General features: G+C 52.4%; 1 protein-coding gene across 3 annotated transcripts in view; it reads left to right on the top strand.

The window, feature by feature from the left end:
• Positions 1-16,854, top strand: part of LOC101543272 (neuroligin-4, X-linked-like) — a 209,680-nt gene that overhangs the window by 187,190 nt on the left and 5,636 nt on the right. The window lies entirely within an intron of this gene.

Below are 16,854 nucleotides of genomic sequence, written 5' to 3'. Positions count from 1 at the left end.
GGGTGGGGGGGCTGGCGGGATTGTTCAGCCGGCCTGGAATTCCCAGAGATCGCCCCGAGCCCCCGTGTTTGCCGCCCCGGGGGTGAGGGCGGAGAAACGGCCCGTCTCTGAGCACTGCAGAGGAGCTCTCTGGAGTTGTCCCCCTGCCCCGGGAGCTGGGAGCCGGGGACACAGGGTTCGATGGGGGATAAGGGCGGAGCGCACACAGCCGCCGTGCAAGGGCCCGGGGGCACGGTTGTCTCCGCTGGCCCCATGTTTGGGCAACGTCCAGGCTGCAGTGGTCCCCACGTGCCCTTGGGGAGCGTGTGTCAAGGTCCTGTGCAGCCTCGCCTCGAGGGCGCGAGTCCCGGGTCATCCACAGCGGGTGAGAGGCAGAGACGGAGAGATAAAGAGAGACACAGGTGGCAGAGACAGAGACAGAGACATATGTGGGAGAGACAAACAGAGAATGGGACGGGGAGAGACAGACTGATGACAGGTGAGAGGCAGAGGGAAAGAGACAGAAACAGAGGCAGAGACAGAGATAGAGACAAAGAGAGATAGAGACAGAGAGAGACACAGGTGGGAGAGACAGAGACATGTGTGGGAGAGACAGACATAGAGAGAGTGGGAGGGGGAGAGACAGGCTGATGACAGGTGAGAGGCTGAGGGAAAGAGACAGAAACAGAGGCAGAGACAGAGAGATAGAGACAGGGAGAGACAGGTGGGAGACAGAGAGGGAAAGAGAGAGACAGAATGAGATAGAGAAAGAGAAACAGGTGAGAGAGACAGATGGGAGAGAGAGACAGACAGAAGGAGAGAGACAGAGGGAGAGAGACAGAGAGGGAAAGAAACAGAGATAAACAGAGACAGGTGTGAGAGAGACAGAGAAGGAGAAATAGAGGCAGACAGAGACACAGACAGATACAGAGACACAGGCGGGAGAGAGACAGAGACAGACAGAGTTGGAGGGAGAGACAGATGACAGAGACAGGTGGGAGACATAAGGAAAGAGAGACAGAGAAAAAGATGGGAGAGAGACAGGTGGGAGAGAAAGACAGTCAGAGACAGAGAGAGACAGGTGGGAGTCAGAGAGTGGGAAAGAGAAAGAGACAGAGAATGAGATACAGAAAGAGAAACAGAGAGAGAGACAGAGGGAGAGAGAGACAGAGACAGAGGGAGAGAGAGACAGAGAGACAGAGGGAGAGAGAGACAGAGAGACAGAGGGAGAGAGGGATATAGAGATGGACAGACAGGTGTGAGACAGAGAGATGGTGGAAGAGAGAGACATGGTGGGAGAGAGACAGAGAGACAGAGGGAGAACTAGAGACAGAGACAGGTGGGAGACAGAGAAAGGGAAAGAGTGACAGAGAATGGGATAGAGAGAGACGCAGGTGGGAGAGAGAGACAGTGAGAGACACAGGAGGGGAGAGAGATATATAGAGAGAGGTGTGTCCAAACTGCTGCCTGAAGCTGGGCATGAGAGAGAGAGAGAGAGAGAGAGAGAGTGTGTGTGTGTGTGTGTGTGTGTGTCCACCTGTGGGCCCTGGGGCTTGGCTCCCAAGATGTTTCCGGAACACCTTGCTGTGGGCGGTGCAATCCCGCCGTCCGTCCGTCCGTGTCGGGGGGCTCGGGGACACGGAGCTGGGGGGGCCCAGCAGGGAGGCCACGGGCGCACACGCCTGCGTCCACGGCGGCCTGGGCTGTGTGCAGTGTGTGCGTCCTGGGCCGTGTGCAGTGTGTGTGCGGGGCTAGTGGGGAGACCCCCCTCCCGAGTGCAGAGGCCCGGAGAGACCATGAGCGTGCGAGCGTGTGAGCATGTGAGTGTGTGAGTGTGCGAGCGTGAGAGTGAGTGTGAGAGCGTGTGAACATGTGAGCATGTGCACGTGTGAGCGTGTGAGTGTGTGACTGTGTGAGCGTGTGACTGTGTGACTGTGTGAGCGTGTGAGTGTGTGACTGTGTGAGCGTGTGACTGTGTGACTGTGTGAGCGTGTGACTGTGTGACTGTGTGAGCGTGTGAGTGTGTGAGTGTGAGAGCGTGTGAACGTGTGAGCATGTGCACGTGTGAGCGTGTGAGTGTGTGAGCATGTGCACGTGTGAGCGTGTGAGTGTGTGACTGTGTGAGCGTGTGAGTGTGTGACTGTGTGACTGTGTGAGCGTGTGAGTGAGTGTGAGAGCGTGTGAACGTGTGAGCATGTGCACGTGTGAGCATGTGAGTGTGTGACTGTGTGAGCGTGTGAGTGTGTGAGTGTGTGACTGTGTGAGCGTGTGAGTGTGTGAGTGTGTGACTGTGAGCGTGTGAGCGTGAGTGTGTGAGTGTGAGCATGTGAGTGTGTGAGCATGTGAGCGTGTGAGCGTGTGAGTGTGTGAGCGTGTGAGCGTGTGAGTGTGTGAGTGTGTGAGCGTGTGAGCGTGTGAGCGTGCGAGCGTGCGAGCGTGCACACCCCACCCTCCCTCCTGCGTCTCCAGTTGTGCAGGGCCCGTGTCTCCCCGAGGCCCAGCCGTCTGTCCCTCGTCCCTGTGGGTGTCGTCACTCCGAACTGTACCCGCAACACAGGAGTCCCTTTCCACACCAAAAGCAGCCACAGTCAGGGAGAGTGTGTGCGCGCGCACACACACACACAGACAGGTATACGCACAGACGCAACACAGACCCACAAACACACACAGTCAGTCAGACACACATACAGACAGATGCACAGAGACATAGGCATACACACACGGATACAACACAGACACACAGATACAACACAGACACACAACAGACACAGACATACACCCACAGATGCAACACAGACACACAAACACACACAGACACATGCACACACTCAGTCAATCACACACATACAGACATTCACAGATGCACAGAGACACGGGCATACACACATGGATACAACACAGACACACACACAGACACACACAGATACAACACAGACACACACAGACATATACCCACAGATGCAACACAGACCCACAAACGCACACAGACACATGCACACACACAGTCAATTACACACACATACATACACACAGACGCACAGAGACACAGACACACATAAATACAACACAGACACACACACAGGCACAGACATACATGGATGCAACTCAGACCCACAAACACACAGACAGTCAATCACACACACATACAGACATTCACAGATGCACAGAGACACGGGCATACACACATGGATACACCACAGACACACACACACACAGTCACACACAGATACAACACAAACACACACAGACAGAGACATCCAGACGGATGCAACACAGACCAACGCACAGACACAGACATACACACACAAACCCAACGCAGACCCATAAACACACACAGACACACACAAACACTGAATCACACACACAGAGGGACACACAGAGACATGGGCCTACACATGGATGCAACTCAGACATACACAGACATACAGGCAGACACACAGATGCAACACAGACACACTCCTACACACAGATGCAACACAGACAAACACACAGACACAGACATACACCCACAGATGCAACACAGACACACAAACACACACAGACACACGCACACACTCAGTCAATCACACACACACACACGGACATGCACACAGAGACACAGACACACATATGCCCTCACTTTTCTTAAGGGCTGCGTAGTATTCCCTTGTGCAACTGTACCCTCGTTCCTTCCTCCTCCAGCCGTCGGTTCTTGAGCCCTCGGCTTGTTCCCAGAGCACCGCCGTGCACATACAAGTGTGTGTGACTTTCCTGCTGTCCCCTGTCCAGTTCCCCGCCCCGGGCTTTAGCTGGCGCTTTCTGGAACCCCGGGGAACCCGTGATCAAGGTCATGCGTCTGGCGTGGCTCCCCTGCTAGACGTCCATGCAGCTGTTACACCCTCATTGTGTCCGTGGAGACGGAAGCTCTCACTCACTGCATTCAGGGGGGCGAGGGACCAGGCGGCCCTCAGGGGACACACAACAGGGGCAGGGCGTGGGGGACAGCTGGCCGGGATGGACAAGGCCCCCTTGACGTGGGTTGACCCTATGTGGCATGTCACTGTTGTCATCCCGTTGTTCATCAATTTGTTCAAGCGGGCGCCAGTCACATCTCTCAGTGAGAGACTTGTTGTGATTGTGTTTGGCATCTCGGAGACGCCACGGGGAGCTTGCCAGGCTCTGCCGTGCGGGTGGGAGACTCTTGCCGGGCTCTCCGAGGGGGGCGGAGGAATCGAACCCGGGTCGGCCGCGTGCAAGGCACATACCCAACCGCTGTGCTATGTTTCACGTACGTGTATATTTAATTTTTTTCACATAGAATTCACACCTGGTGCTTCTCTGAGTGGTTGGTACCATGCCGAAAACGGGACATAGGATGTCAGACACGCTAAGAACATGACTAGGCATGGGTCGTGGACACCAGGGGTCAGCCCGCCCTCACATAGCCCCGTCCCTAGAGGGAGGGTAGGGAGTGGGTCACTCACTAGTGTGGGTCCATCCGTCAGCTCAGAGCTTACAACCCACCCTTCACTGTCCAATGCCCCGGGCACCTGTACACCCCCTACCCCGTGTCCATGACCCATCCCTAGTTCTATGTCTCTCTCTGTCTCTCTCTGTCTCTCTCTCCCACCTGTCTCTCTCTGTCTCTCCCTGTCTCCCACCTGCACCTCTCTATCCCACTCTCTGCCACTCTTTCCCTTTCTCTGTCTCCCACCTGTCTCTCTGTCTCTACTTCCCCATCTCTGTCTCTCTCTCCCACCGTGTCTCTCTCAGTCTCACACATGTCTGTGTGTCTCTGTGGGTTTTTTTTTTCCCTTTTTGGGTCCCCACCTGGCGATGCTCAGGGGTCCCTCCTGGCTCATGCACTCAGGAATGACTCCTGGCGGTGCTCAGGGGACCCTAGATGGATGCCGGGGATTGAACCCGGGTCAGTGGCGTGCCAGGCAAACACCCTCCCTGCTGTGCTATCGCTCCAGCCCCTTCTGTATGTCTGTGTGTCTGTGTGTTTAATTATTTTTCTTTTGGGTCATACCTGGGGATGCTCAGGGGTTCCTCCTGGCTCTGCACTCAGGAATCACTCCTGGCGGTGCTCGATCGGGGGACCCTATGGGATGCCGGGGATCGAACCCGGGTCAGCCATGTGCAAGGCAAACGCCCTCCCCGCTGTCCTATCGGTCCAGCCCGGAATTTAATTTTCTTAAGCCTGTGAGTTATTCCTAAGTGGGTTTTTGGCAGAAAGAGTTTCACCCTGCCCCCAGGGTCAACTTCTCTTCACCCGTATTCTACGTTCTCTCCCCTCCCCCTTGCCTGCCCTCCCCTCCCCCTTGCCTGCCCTCCCCTCCCCCTTGCCTACCCCGGCTGGCTGGCGTGTTTTGGTTTTTTTTTTTTTTTAACATTTGGGCATAAAAGTTTGGTTCTTACGATGTCAGCACTGTGCGCTGTGGTTCACTGTGGTTCGGACTGTTGTCTCTCTCACTCTTTAGCACCCGCCCACGTACCCCCCCCCGTGACCCCTCACCCCATGGTCTCTCTTCGAAAGACACAAACGTTTTCATCCCTGACACCGAGAGCCCAGGAAAACTCCAAGGTGCCCGCTGCCAGCCTCCCGGCAGAGAGATTGGCATCCAGAACTCACATGACATGCCACACGCTTCCCCCCCCCCCCCCCCCCGCTACACCGCCCTCTCCGCCTGTCCTCCTGCCAAGGGCTGTGCGTCAGACTTCACACTATTCGGCAGACCTCGGAGTAGCACAAAATCTGTTGCAGTGACACAGATACACAGAGACACGTGTGCATTTGCGTGCAGCTTACATATACCTTTTCCCGGGGATTCTTTGCATAAAATTCGCCCAGCGCGATGGATTCCTTTTTTTTTTTTTCCCCGGTTAGTTTTTACGCTAGAGTGGGGTTCAGGTTACACCTTGCAGTGCTCAGGGAGTATTCCTGGCTTCCTGTGCTGGGCTGGTCTCTGCCCGTGCGCCAGGAACACGTGTGCTTCCCCGGGATCAGAACGCGGGCTGGCTGCTTGCAAGAGCAGTGCCCTCACCACTGTTCTTTCTCTCCAGCCCCTATCGATTTTGTTTTATTTTAGAAATACAGCCTTTCCACTCAGCGGGGGTCAAAAGGCCAAGAAAAGTCAATTAAATGTTGGACACGTCGAGAAACATAAATCAGCACCACACCTAAGTCAGCCTTACATGAAAGCCTGTTTTTAAATACGTTTTGATTTAATCTCAAACCCACGGGGGCGGGGAGGTGATATATTGTATCCGATAAAAGTTATAAGAAAAGCGGCAGGGCCATGCTGAAATCTCGGGATTATCTTTTATTCCCCGGAACAGAAACATTTCACTTAATAAGATTTTTGCACGAATAACAACAAAAGAAAATTGGTGACGCCACGTGACTTCCATTAGAAACCCACATGGGTATTAAACTTATAAAATTAAAAAACGATTAAGAGTGTTGCCAAAGAGATCATGGAATCAGTTCCAACGAAACAAGAAAATAAAACAAGCGAGATATTCTTCTTTTCTCTGTTTTCTAGAAAGCAAAGCAGAGAGAAACATTTCTTGATTATTATTTTAATAATAATCTATCTTATATATAAGCTAACAGTTAGCTTATATAAGCTAGATTATTAATAATTATTATTAATAATAATTAATTACCAATAATAATAATCTAGCTTATATATAAGCTAATAATAATGATTATTATTTTAATAATAATCAAGAAATAGTGCCGTGCAAGACTTTTAGCTTTGTGTTTTGGAGGCTCCCACCCTATAGTGTTTATGAGTCAGACTTGGCAGAGTTCTGGGAACCATGTGGGGTCCGTGGGATCAATCCAGGCTCACCGTGTTAAAGACAGTGGACTGCCCACTGTCCTCTCTCTCATGCCGTACCGTGAAACATTTTTTTTTGCCAAGTAGTAGAAAATTACAATAGCCAGTCTCAAGTTTTACTGACAGTAAAAGAACATGCCCGATTGCCGTTCGAATGAATCAAGCAATTGCGGCTGATATTCAGAACGGAATACTATGCAGCTCTGAAAAAGACAAAGCAGGGAATTTGCAGCCGAAGGGATGGGCGCAGGAGAGATTGTGCTGAGCGAAGTCAGTCAGAAGGAGAGGGACAGGGACAGAATGATCTCACAGGTGTGACTTAGAGAACCCAGAGCCAAGGGACAAATAGCAAAGGGTCAACGGCAACTGAGAATCAGAGAACTGACCTCTGAGAGTCAGAGAATCTCAGGATCTTTGAGAATCAGAGACTGACCAGAGAACAGATCCATACAACTGAGTTGGCAAGGAGGGGTAGAAACAAGGGAGGTCATTGGGTCTCTTAGGCCATGAGTGATGCGTAGCGGTGTCAGAATTATGCACGTAGGAAGCCCGATGTATACAAAGGAGAAGTGTAACCCGGGCCGGGGGAATTGTGCGTGTCCCTGGGTAGTGATGCACACGCTCTCCCGGCAGGCAAACAGACCTGAGGGAAGTAGAACAGCTCATAGTAGAGACATAAATTACAGGGGTCCGGAGCCTCTTCTGGCTCTGTCCCTCACCTCTGAGGTAACGTCGCAGCAACTTTCTTGCCCCAAGGAGCACCCCCGGGTGTCTAATTCACAGGGCAACCTCGCCAGATGGCCGGCAGGGGTCCCGACAGGGGATCCAGCTGGAAAAGAAACCAGTGTTCACTGCGGAGAGAGGGTCAGGGGTAGGGCATTTGCCAGGAGTCACCCGTGAGCACCGAGACAAGAGTAAGTCTAGAGGGACAGGAGCGATAGCACAGTGGCGGGGGGAGGGCGTTTTGCCTTGCACGCGGCCGACCCGGGTTCGATTCCCGGCATCCCATAGGGTTCCCCCGACCGAGCACTGCCAGGAGTCATTCCTGAGTGCAGAGCCAGGAGGGACCCCTGTGCATCGCCGGGTGGGACCCAAAAAGCGAAAACAAAATAAATAAATAAATAAAAGAGTAAGTCTGGGAAGTAGCTGGGTGTGGACACGTGACCTCCCTCCCCCCCCCCCCCCCCCGCCCACCTAGAAATCGATGCCAGGAAACTCTATATAAACCGGCGATGAAAAACTGTTTTCTAATGACGTTCCCCAAACCAACGGGCTCCTGCCTCCTTGGCGGTCCACGTCTGTGGGAATTTGTGACCCGCCCGACGCAGCCCTGCTAGGACCCGGCCCTTCCCTCACATCCCTGCTTTCTCTTTACGCCTGTGGGCGGCTTCGTGGAGTCTCTGTGGCCTTGGGGTCAACACGCAGAAGCTGGAGCACGAGCAGAGTGGGGTTGCCTTGGGCACGGCCGACCTGCCTCCCGGTTGGGACACCGTCACCGTTGCCCTGAGCAACACCAGGAGCCATCCCGGAGCTCAGAGCCCAGAGTCAGCCCCGAGCATCACTAGGTGTGACCCCCATCCCCTCATCCCTGCCACACAAGGGAAAAAAAAATAATCCCCGAGAACTGCCTCGTTCTTCCTGTAGACAGAACTTGTGCTGGGGCGTTTAGCTCTGAATTTGACAGACCTCCAAGGAAGACAGACACACGGACAGCGGCCATCATTCCCAGGGCAGGTGGCCTCACAGAGTCCCCGTCCTGGGGGAATGTAGCGGACGTTCTAATAAGCTTGCCCGAAACCAATCACAAGCAGCCAGCACCGAATGCACCTTCTAGGATGCTGAGACAGGGGCCAGTGTGGGAAGGAACTGACTTATATAATGGACTGTAAGGAAGGGATGAGCAGGAGAGGGGCCAGGGGCCGCGCTCACCGTCCGGAATGTTCCAGTGGTGATGGCCACAGTGCCTTTGCTTCACTCACGCAGCTCCCACTGGCTTGTGGCTCGCTGTCCTTCCCTTAAACCTCTGAGGTTGTGCACAGGGAATTGTGGCTGGAATCTGAGCGGGCGTTCTGGAAGGTGCCTAGTTGGGCGTCTCATGGAATACGGGTGGACTGGTCTGGAATTCCTTGGAAGGTGTCCCCTCTCTCTTCTCTCTCTCTCTCTCTCTCTCTCTCTCTCTCTCTCTCACACACACACACACACACACACACACGCACGAACGGGAGGATGAGGAGAGGAAAGAGTGGAGGGAGGGACAAGACAGAGATAGAGAGAGGCGGAAGGAGAGAGTGAAGAACTACAGAAGGGAGGGAGGAAGGGGGAGAGGGAAGATGGAAGAAGGAAATGGAGAGAGGGAAGGAGGCAGGAAGGAAGAAAAAGGAGAAAAGGAAAGGTGAGAGGGAATCGGAGGGATGGAGAATAAAGCGAAGGAAGGAAGGGTTGAGGGGAGGAATGGAAGAAGGGGATAGGAGAGCAAGAGTGAAAAAGGGAGGTTTAAGGAGGGGAGGGAAGGAAGGGAGGGAGGGAGGAAGGGAGGGAGGAAGGAAGGAAGGGAGGGAGGAAGGGAGGAAGAAAGGAAGGAAGAAGAGAAAGGGAGGAAGGGGGGAGGAAGAAGAGTAGGAGGGAGGGAAGGGAGGAAGGAAGGAAGGAAGGAAGAAGGAAGGAAGGAAGGAAGGAAGGAAGGAAGGAAGGAAGGAAGGAAGGAAGGAAGGAAGGAAGGAAGGAGAGAAAGGGAGGAAGGGAGGGAGGAAGAAGAGAAGGAGGGAGGGAAGGAAGGAAGGAAGAAGGAAGAAAAGGAACGCAGGAAGGAAGGAAGGAAGGAAGGAAGGAAGGAAGGAAGGAAGGAAGGAAGGAAGGAAGGGAGAAGAGAAAGGGAGGAAGGGAGGGAGGAAGAAGAGAAGGAGGAAGGGAAAGGAGGAAGGAAGGAAGGAAGGAAGGAAGGAAGGAAGGAAGGAAGGAAGGAAGGAAGGAAGGAAGGAAGGAGAGGAGGGAGGGAGGGAGGAAGAAGAGAAGGGAGAAGAGGAGGGAGGGAGGGTGCCAAGAAGGAAGAAGAGAAGGACAGAGGGATGGAGGGAAGGAAGGAAGGAAGGAAAGGAGGAAGGAAAGAAGGAACGAAGGGAGGGAAGGAGGGAGGAAAGAAGAGAGGGAAGAAGGAAGTTCAAGAGGAAGAAAGGGAGTGAAGGGAAGGAAGAAAGGAAGGGAAGGAAAATAGGAAGGAGTGCTGGAAGGAAGAGAGGGATGGAGGAGGGAGGGACGGAAGGAAGCTCGGTTCCTGATTGCAGACTCAGTTTCTAAGGGTTGCTAAGCTACCCCTGTCCAGAACGGACCCGAGACTCAGCGAGAGGCAGAAGCGAGAGTCCAGCTTCTGCGTGGGCCCCCGGGGGGTGGGGGGGGGGTGCGGACGAGCCTCTGCTGGAGTCCTGCTCATTCCCAGAGGCGCCGTGGGCAGCCTCCCGGGTGCTGCAGCCCTGGACGTGTCCTCAGCTGTTCGAGAAGCAGAGCACCCCGCCGTACGCGTCCCGGAGCGTGAGTCACAGCCTGCGGATCGTATCTCTAGACAACTGTTAGAATTCTCTCTCTCTTTTTTAAAAAAAAATCGTAAATTAGAGACAGGGGAAGAGCCGAGTCTAAAATAGATTATTAGGACAGACCCAGGCTTCCAGAATAGACCGTGCCGGGCGGCACCGCGCTGCCTGCCGGTGAGGAAGCAGAAACGCGCCATCGGATTCGCAGGAGGAAATCGGCCTCGGGCTGCTTCTACCAGGGAGGGGTCTGAAGCTCAGCGCTGGGGGACCCCTGTGGGAATCAGCACCCCAAGGCCATCCAGGTCAAATCCAACAGCTTGTTCTCGTGTCTCTGCATGGCACGAGGAATCCTGGTTTTTTTTTTTTTTTTTTTGCTTTTTGGGTCACACCTGGCGATGCACAGGGGTTCCTCCTGTCTCTGCACTCAGGAATTACTCCTGGCGGTGCTCAGGGGACCCTATGGGATGCTGGGAATTGAACCCGGGTCGGCCACGTGCAAGGCAAATGCCCTCCCCGCTGTGCTATTGCTCCAGTCCTGAGTAATCTATATTTTAAAAATTATTTTTGTGTTTTGGGCCACATCTAGCGATACTCCTGGCTCTTTCTCCTCATGTCTCTGCATGGTACAAGTTATGTATTTCTTTAAAATTATTTTTGGTTTTTTGGGGGTTCTACTCAGTGATGCTCGGGCACGGAGCAATAGCACAGCGGTTGGGCGTTCGCCTTTCACGCGGCTGACCCGAGTTCAATTCCTCCGCCCCTCTCGGAGAGCCCGGCAAGCTCCCGAGAGTATGGAGCCCGCGCGGCAGAGCCTGGCAAGCTCCCCGTGGCGTCTTCAAGATGCCAAACACAGTCACGACAAGTCTCACCATGGAGACGTGACTGGTGCCCACTCGAGCCAATCGACGAACAACGGGGTGACAGTGCAACAGTGCTACGGAAAATCGCAGAGATGATTAGATAAGGTGCATGATTACATGCATGGAGATAGCGTGGGTGTGTGATGCCAGTGTCTGTTTCGCACCGCCCATGACCCCCGTTTCCCTGCCTCTATGGCTCTATGAGAGGCACTTTCCTTCTCTCTGCCTCTCTGTCTCTGTCTCTGTCTCTGTCTCTCTCCCTTTGGGCATTATGGTTTGCAACACAGATACTGAGAACGTCATCGGCTTTATCCCTTTCCCTATTTCCAGCACTCAGCTCTTACCCGGACCGATCATTTCCCGCTCTCTTTGCTAGAGTGCTCCCTTCTCTCCCCCAGCCCTGGAGGCCGCCTCCCAGCCGTCATAGGAGACCAACCCCCAAGCACAGTGGACACGAGGGCCAGGAGGATCAGTCGTGGCGGGAAGTCTGGTGCCTGTATCTTAGTGCCGTGAGCCGTTCTCCGTCCTTGGCTTTTGGTGAGGGTTTCGGAGCCCCTGGAATTAGGCAACGTCACAGGGCCAGGTGCGAGATGAAGAGGCAGACATCAGTCCCTTGGGACCAGGGGCGTTGCGATATTTTACGGGTTAAATCATACCGAAATTTTTCGCGTGGGCGAGGTCGGCTTTGAGACCTCATTCACTTTCCCATTCGCGCCCGTTTTCTGCCCTGCCAGGAGGGGGACTCTTCTTGTTTCCTGTGGAAAACAGCCCTTTGCTTTATTGTTTTTGAAACGACGTTTAATTGGGAGGAAGAAATAAATGGCCTTGTGCACTAGAGAACACTTTTATTTATTTATTTTTTTTCGTTGTTGGCCACCGGATAGGTCTTCCCCGGACTAAAGCCCAGCGGGCTCTTTCCCTCTCCACCTTCTGTTTACGTAGCCCTTGACTTTTTTTTCTTTTTCCTTTTGGGCCGCTAAGCAAGGTACTCGAGAGAACGCTTTGTGCTTCTGATCAGCTAATTAGTTCCGTTGGCCGGGGCCCGGGGAAGGATGGGGTTATTGGAGGAAGAATAAAAAAAAAAAAAAAAAAGAACAAACTCCGGGAATGAATTAAAATGTCCGCAGGACCTCGGAGAGTCTCTTTAAGTTCTGGCTCTCACTGAGCTCCTGGGAATTCTTCAAACATTGTGTCTCGGCACCGTTTCTATCCATCCTGCTGGTGTTTTTTTTTTTTTCTCTCTCACTGGCAATCACATGAAAAAAATCGCATTTCCGGGCAAAGCGTGGTACCTGCGTGGAGCAACCCCAGGGGGAATGCACGGGTTGGAGTTTGCCATCGTTTAGCGTCTGCTGACCCCAAGAGCGCGTAGAATACCCAGAACCGTGGGGTCTCTCGTACAAACGCAAGAAGCAGAGATTCTCCCCCCACCCCCGAGACTCAGTCGATTTTTCACTAGCCCGTCACCATCGTTCTGTGAGACCCGAATAGTGTTTCCCCGGGGCCCTCATCAGACCCTCTGATGTCCGCTGGCGGGGAGAAATGGGATTCCGTCTTGACATCATGAGGGCCCCCAGGAGAACCCTCAGAGAGACACAGAGAGACAGGAACATAAGCACTCGCCCTGCCAGGCACAGCCCAAGATGAACAGGCAACCTGGAGCTTTGACTCGAGAGTGTTATCAAGGACCAAGACCCCACAGACCGCACGCAGGAGCCAGGCTAGCCAACTCCTTTCTGCAATGCGTGTGCAAAGTTTTTTGTTTGTTTGTTTCTTTTTGGGTCCCACCCAGCGATGCTCAGGGGTCCCTCCTGGCTCTGCACTCAGGAATGACTCCTGGCGGTGCTCAGGGGGACCCTATGGGATGCTGGGAATCGAACCCAGGTCGGCCGCGTGCAAGGCCAATGCCCTTCCCGCTGTGCTAATTACTCCAGCAATTGATGTGTGTGCAGTAGACGGCTCTTGCCCTATGGGATGACGAGGTGTGAGTGTCAGGCAGGATGTAGCCATGTGCATGGGGAGGAGATAGGTTCTCACTGCTGTGGACGCGTCAGCTCTGAAAGCATGCTCACTCAGAAAGAGCCCTGAGTTCGAGAGATGACAAATGATGTAAATTCATACACAGGAGCTGTCCCCAAGGGACTAATGTATCCAGAGAATAGGGTTTCAGTCCCACCAGGGTGGCAACAAAGAAAATTAGAGTTGTTCGACCCAGCATTCATTTGTGGTGTTTTAAAAAAATTATGCAGTATAGGATTCGCGGCCGCACGGTATCTTATAGCCTAGTTCTCCCTCTAGGAGAGCCTGGCATCTACCGAGAGTTTCCTGCCCTCATGGGAGAGCCTGGCAAGCTCCCCGTGGCGTATTCATATGCCAAAACCAGTAACAATGCTGGGTCTCATTCCCCTGACCCTGAAAGAGCCTCCAATGCGGCACCGTTGGGAAGGACGAGTAGAGAGAGGCTGGTAACATCTCAGGGTTAGGACGAATGGAGATGTTACTGAGACCGCTCGAGAAAATTGACGATCAACGGGATGATGATGATGGTGTTGGTGGTGGTGATGATGATGGTGATGATGATGATGATGATGATGATGATGGTGATGATGATGATGATGAGGAGGAGGAGGAGGAGGAGGATGATGATGATGATGATGATGATGATGATGATATTAGAAGACTAATATTCACGGGTGGGTCAAACAGGGGCCGGGAGGACTGGTCAGTGTTTGGCATCAACCACAAGTGTGTGTGGGGGCAGAAGGTGGGTAAGATAGAGAAGGGACCAGGATGACCAGAATAGTTGGAATTGATCACACTAGACAAGAGCTGAGGGTTAAAGGTAGGGAAAGGGATGTATGCGCGGCAACCTTTCAGAATCTGGACGGCCAACCACAATGCCGAAGACATGAGAGAGTGAGAGAGAGAGAGAGAGAGAGAGAGAGAGAGAGAGAGAGAGAGAGAGAGAGAGAGAGAGAGAGAGAGAGAGAAGGGTCTATCACAGTGATTCAATAAAAAAAAATCTTAGGGGCTGGAGCGATAGCACAGCAGGTAGGGCATTTGCCTTGCACACGGCCAACCCGGGTCCGATTCCCAGCATCCCATAGGGTCCCCCGAGCACCGCCAGGAGTCATTCCTGAGTGCAGAGCCAGGAGGAACCCCTGTGCATCGCCGGGTGTGACTCAAAAAGCAAAAAAATTAAAAAATCTTAAAAAAAAATGAATAAAAGAATTGGACCCAAAGCTCCCAGCAGAAATCTGCAGCTGAACCGATTCATCTCCGATGGCTTGTTTCGAAGAGTTGCCTTGTATCCTCTGCTTTGATGCTCTACCACTCAACAAAGACCCCCGAGTTGTCAGGAGTTGCCGCAAATTCACTCCTGACCTCCAGAGTCCAGAGTCTCGAAGGCAGATTGCGTGGGTCGGGAAACTCAGAACACACTCGAGGGTGAAGGTTGGGACAGAAAAGAACAAACATCAGGTGAGAGTTAGGAGAACCTTTCTCCCGACCTCCCCTTCCCCCCCAGTACCCACGTGTGTTGGACGCAGCCGACCCAGGTTCGATCCCGGGCATCCCATCAGCCTCTCTGTGCCTTTTGTAAAACCAGCAGTGTGGGCGTGTTCTGTGGAACCACCTGGAACTTTCTTCCAGTGTCACCTTCAAGGAGCTGACGGGGTTTAGCCCGTGTTCACCCCCGGGACTGATCTTAGCGCTCAGAGCCAGGAGGAAGTTTTGAGCAGTGCCCGGCGTGGCCCAAATCTGAAAATCTCTTTCCAGAAGCTTCTAAGCGGCAGGAAGAACGCCGTTTGAAAGGAACATTCTTTGCTGCAGGGAAGAAATCGGGGAATCCTTGTCAGCCGCTCCCACATTCTAACACAATGACTATGTACATTTTCTGCCACTACCTTTGCGGTTCGACTGGAAGTGCTGACCTATTTCTGCAGGAAAAAAAAAATAATGAAAGGGAAATAGGCGTTCCACCAAATGATGGAGAGGGAAACGTTAAGGAAATCTTGTTTTCCAAGACACACACACACACACACATACACATACACACATACACATACACATACACACATTGTTATTCACAGATTTTACTTCCTTAAAATAATTTTTTTTCAATTAGATAACCATGAGATAAACAGTTACTAAGTTGTTGATGATTGGGTTTAGTCATACAATGTTTCAAACAATGTTTCAACACCCGTCCCTCTACCGGGGCGCATTTCCCGGCAACAGTGTCCCCAGATTCCGTCCGTCACCCCATCCCCCACCTCCTCTCTCTCTCTCTCTCTCTCTCTCTCTCTCTCTCTCTTTCTTTCTCTCTCTCTCTCCCCCGCTCTCTCTTCTTTTGGCCATTATGGAAGTCATCTCTGTTCCTTTCTGTAACACATTTAAACCATAAACTCAGTCAAATCCGATAACTTTAAGATTTCTGTTCCATTGATCCACCTACATACAGGCATGCAAACAGACTGTTGAGTAAATAGATGGATATGCATTTAAAAAAATGTCTTTTTTCTGGGGGGGTGCTGGAGTAATAGCACAGCAGGGAGGGCGTTTGCCTTGCATGAGGCCAACCCAGGTTCGATTCCCAGCATCCCATAGGGTCCCCCGAGCACTTCCAGGAGTCAATCCTGAGTGCAGAGCCAGGAGTCACCCCTGTGCATCGCCGGCTGGGACCCAAAAAAGCAAATAAAAAATGTTTTTTTGTTGTTTTCGTGCTCTTGAAAATGAATTCGAGGATCTCCTCATGGATTCTGATATCAAGTCTGCGACTAAAAATAGATGAACCCATTAGTGTCTCCAATGAGGCGTCAATATTCCGATCCATATCCCATCAAGGGATCAATATCCCATCAAGGGATCAATATCCCAATCCGTATCCGAACTTGGTCTGTTTGTTTGATTAAGAGTTCCAGAGCAGGGGGCCTGGAGCCCTCGCACAGCGGGTGGGGCACTTGCGTTGCGTGCAGTTGGCCGAGGTTCCACCTTTGGGGTCACCTGTGCTCAGGTGTGATGGAGACATCACCCGCCAGGATTGATCTTAGCGCAGAGCCTGGAGGAAGTTTGAGATGTGGCCTCAAAGCTGAATCAATAAAAACCTGCCTTAGAAGCCAAGTTTGCTGGGGAATTTTCAGCCCATGAAAGAAAAGGCTTTTTTTTTTTTTTATCCTCAAGACAGAGAAACCTAAATGGTGCCCGGAATTCAGAGAGCTTACGGGAGGCTGGGGTCTACCTTACTCCCTCCCCACCCAATTTCACAGGGAAATTCTTTAAGTCACTTCTTTTTTTCGGTAGGTGATTCATTAAAAAAAAAAAAAAATCCTGGGGCTGGAGTGATAGCACAGCGGGGAGGGCGGTTGCCTTGCACGCGGCCGACCCGGGTTCGAATCCCAGCATCCCATAGGGTCCCCTGAGCACCGCCAGGAGTGATTCCTGAGTGCAGAGCCAGGAGTAACCCCTGTGCATCGTCGGATGTGACACCCCCCCAAAAAAAAATCCTAACTCCATATGTTCAAACACTGTTCTAGAGGTTTCTCTCAGAGAATGTGATACCTAATGTTTTTGTCATGTTGTAAGCAGAGTTATTTATTTATTTATTTGTTTTCAAAATGGACAGTGGGGTAGTGTCAGGGATCACGGTGGTTTGAACTTTGGTTG

Source organism: Sorex araneus (assembly GCF_027595985.1).
Source record: "Sorex araneus isolate mSorAra2 chromosome X unlocalized genomic scaffold, mSorAra2.pri SUPER_X_unloc_3, whole genome shotgun sequence".
Taxonomy (NCBI): Eukaryota; Metazoa; Chordata; class Mammalia; order Eulipotyphla; family Soricidae; genus Sorex; species Sorex araneus.
Note: the sequence above shows the minus strand (reverse complement) of the source record. Positions and strands in the feature narration are given on the sequence as shown.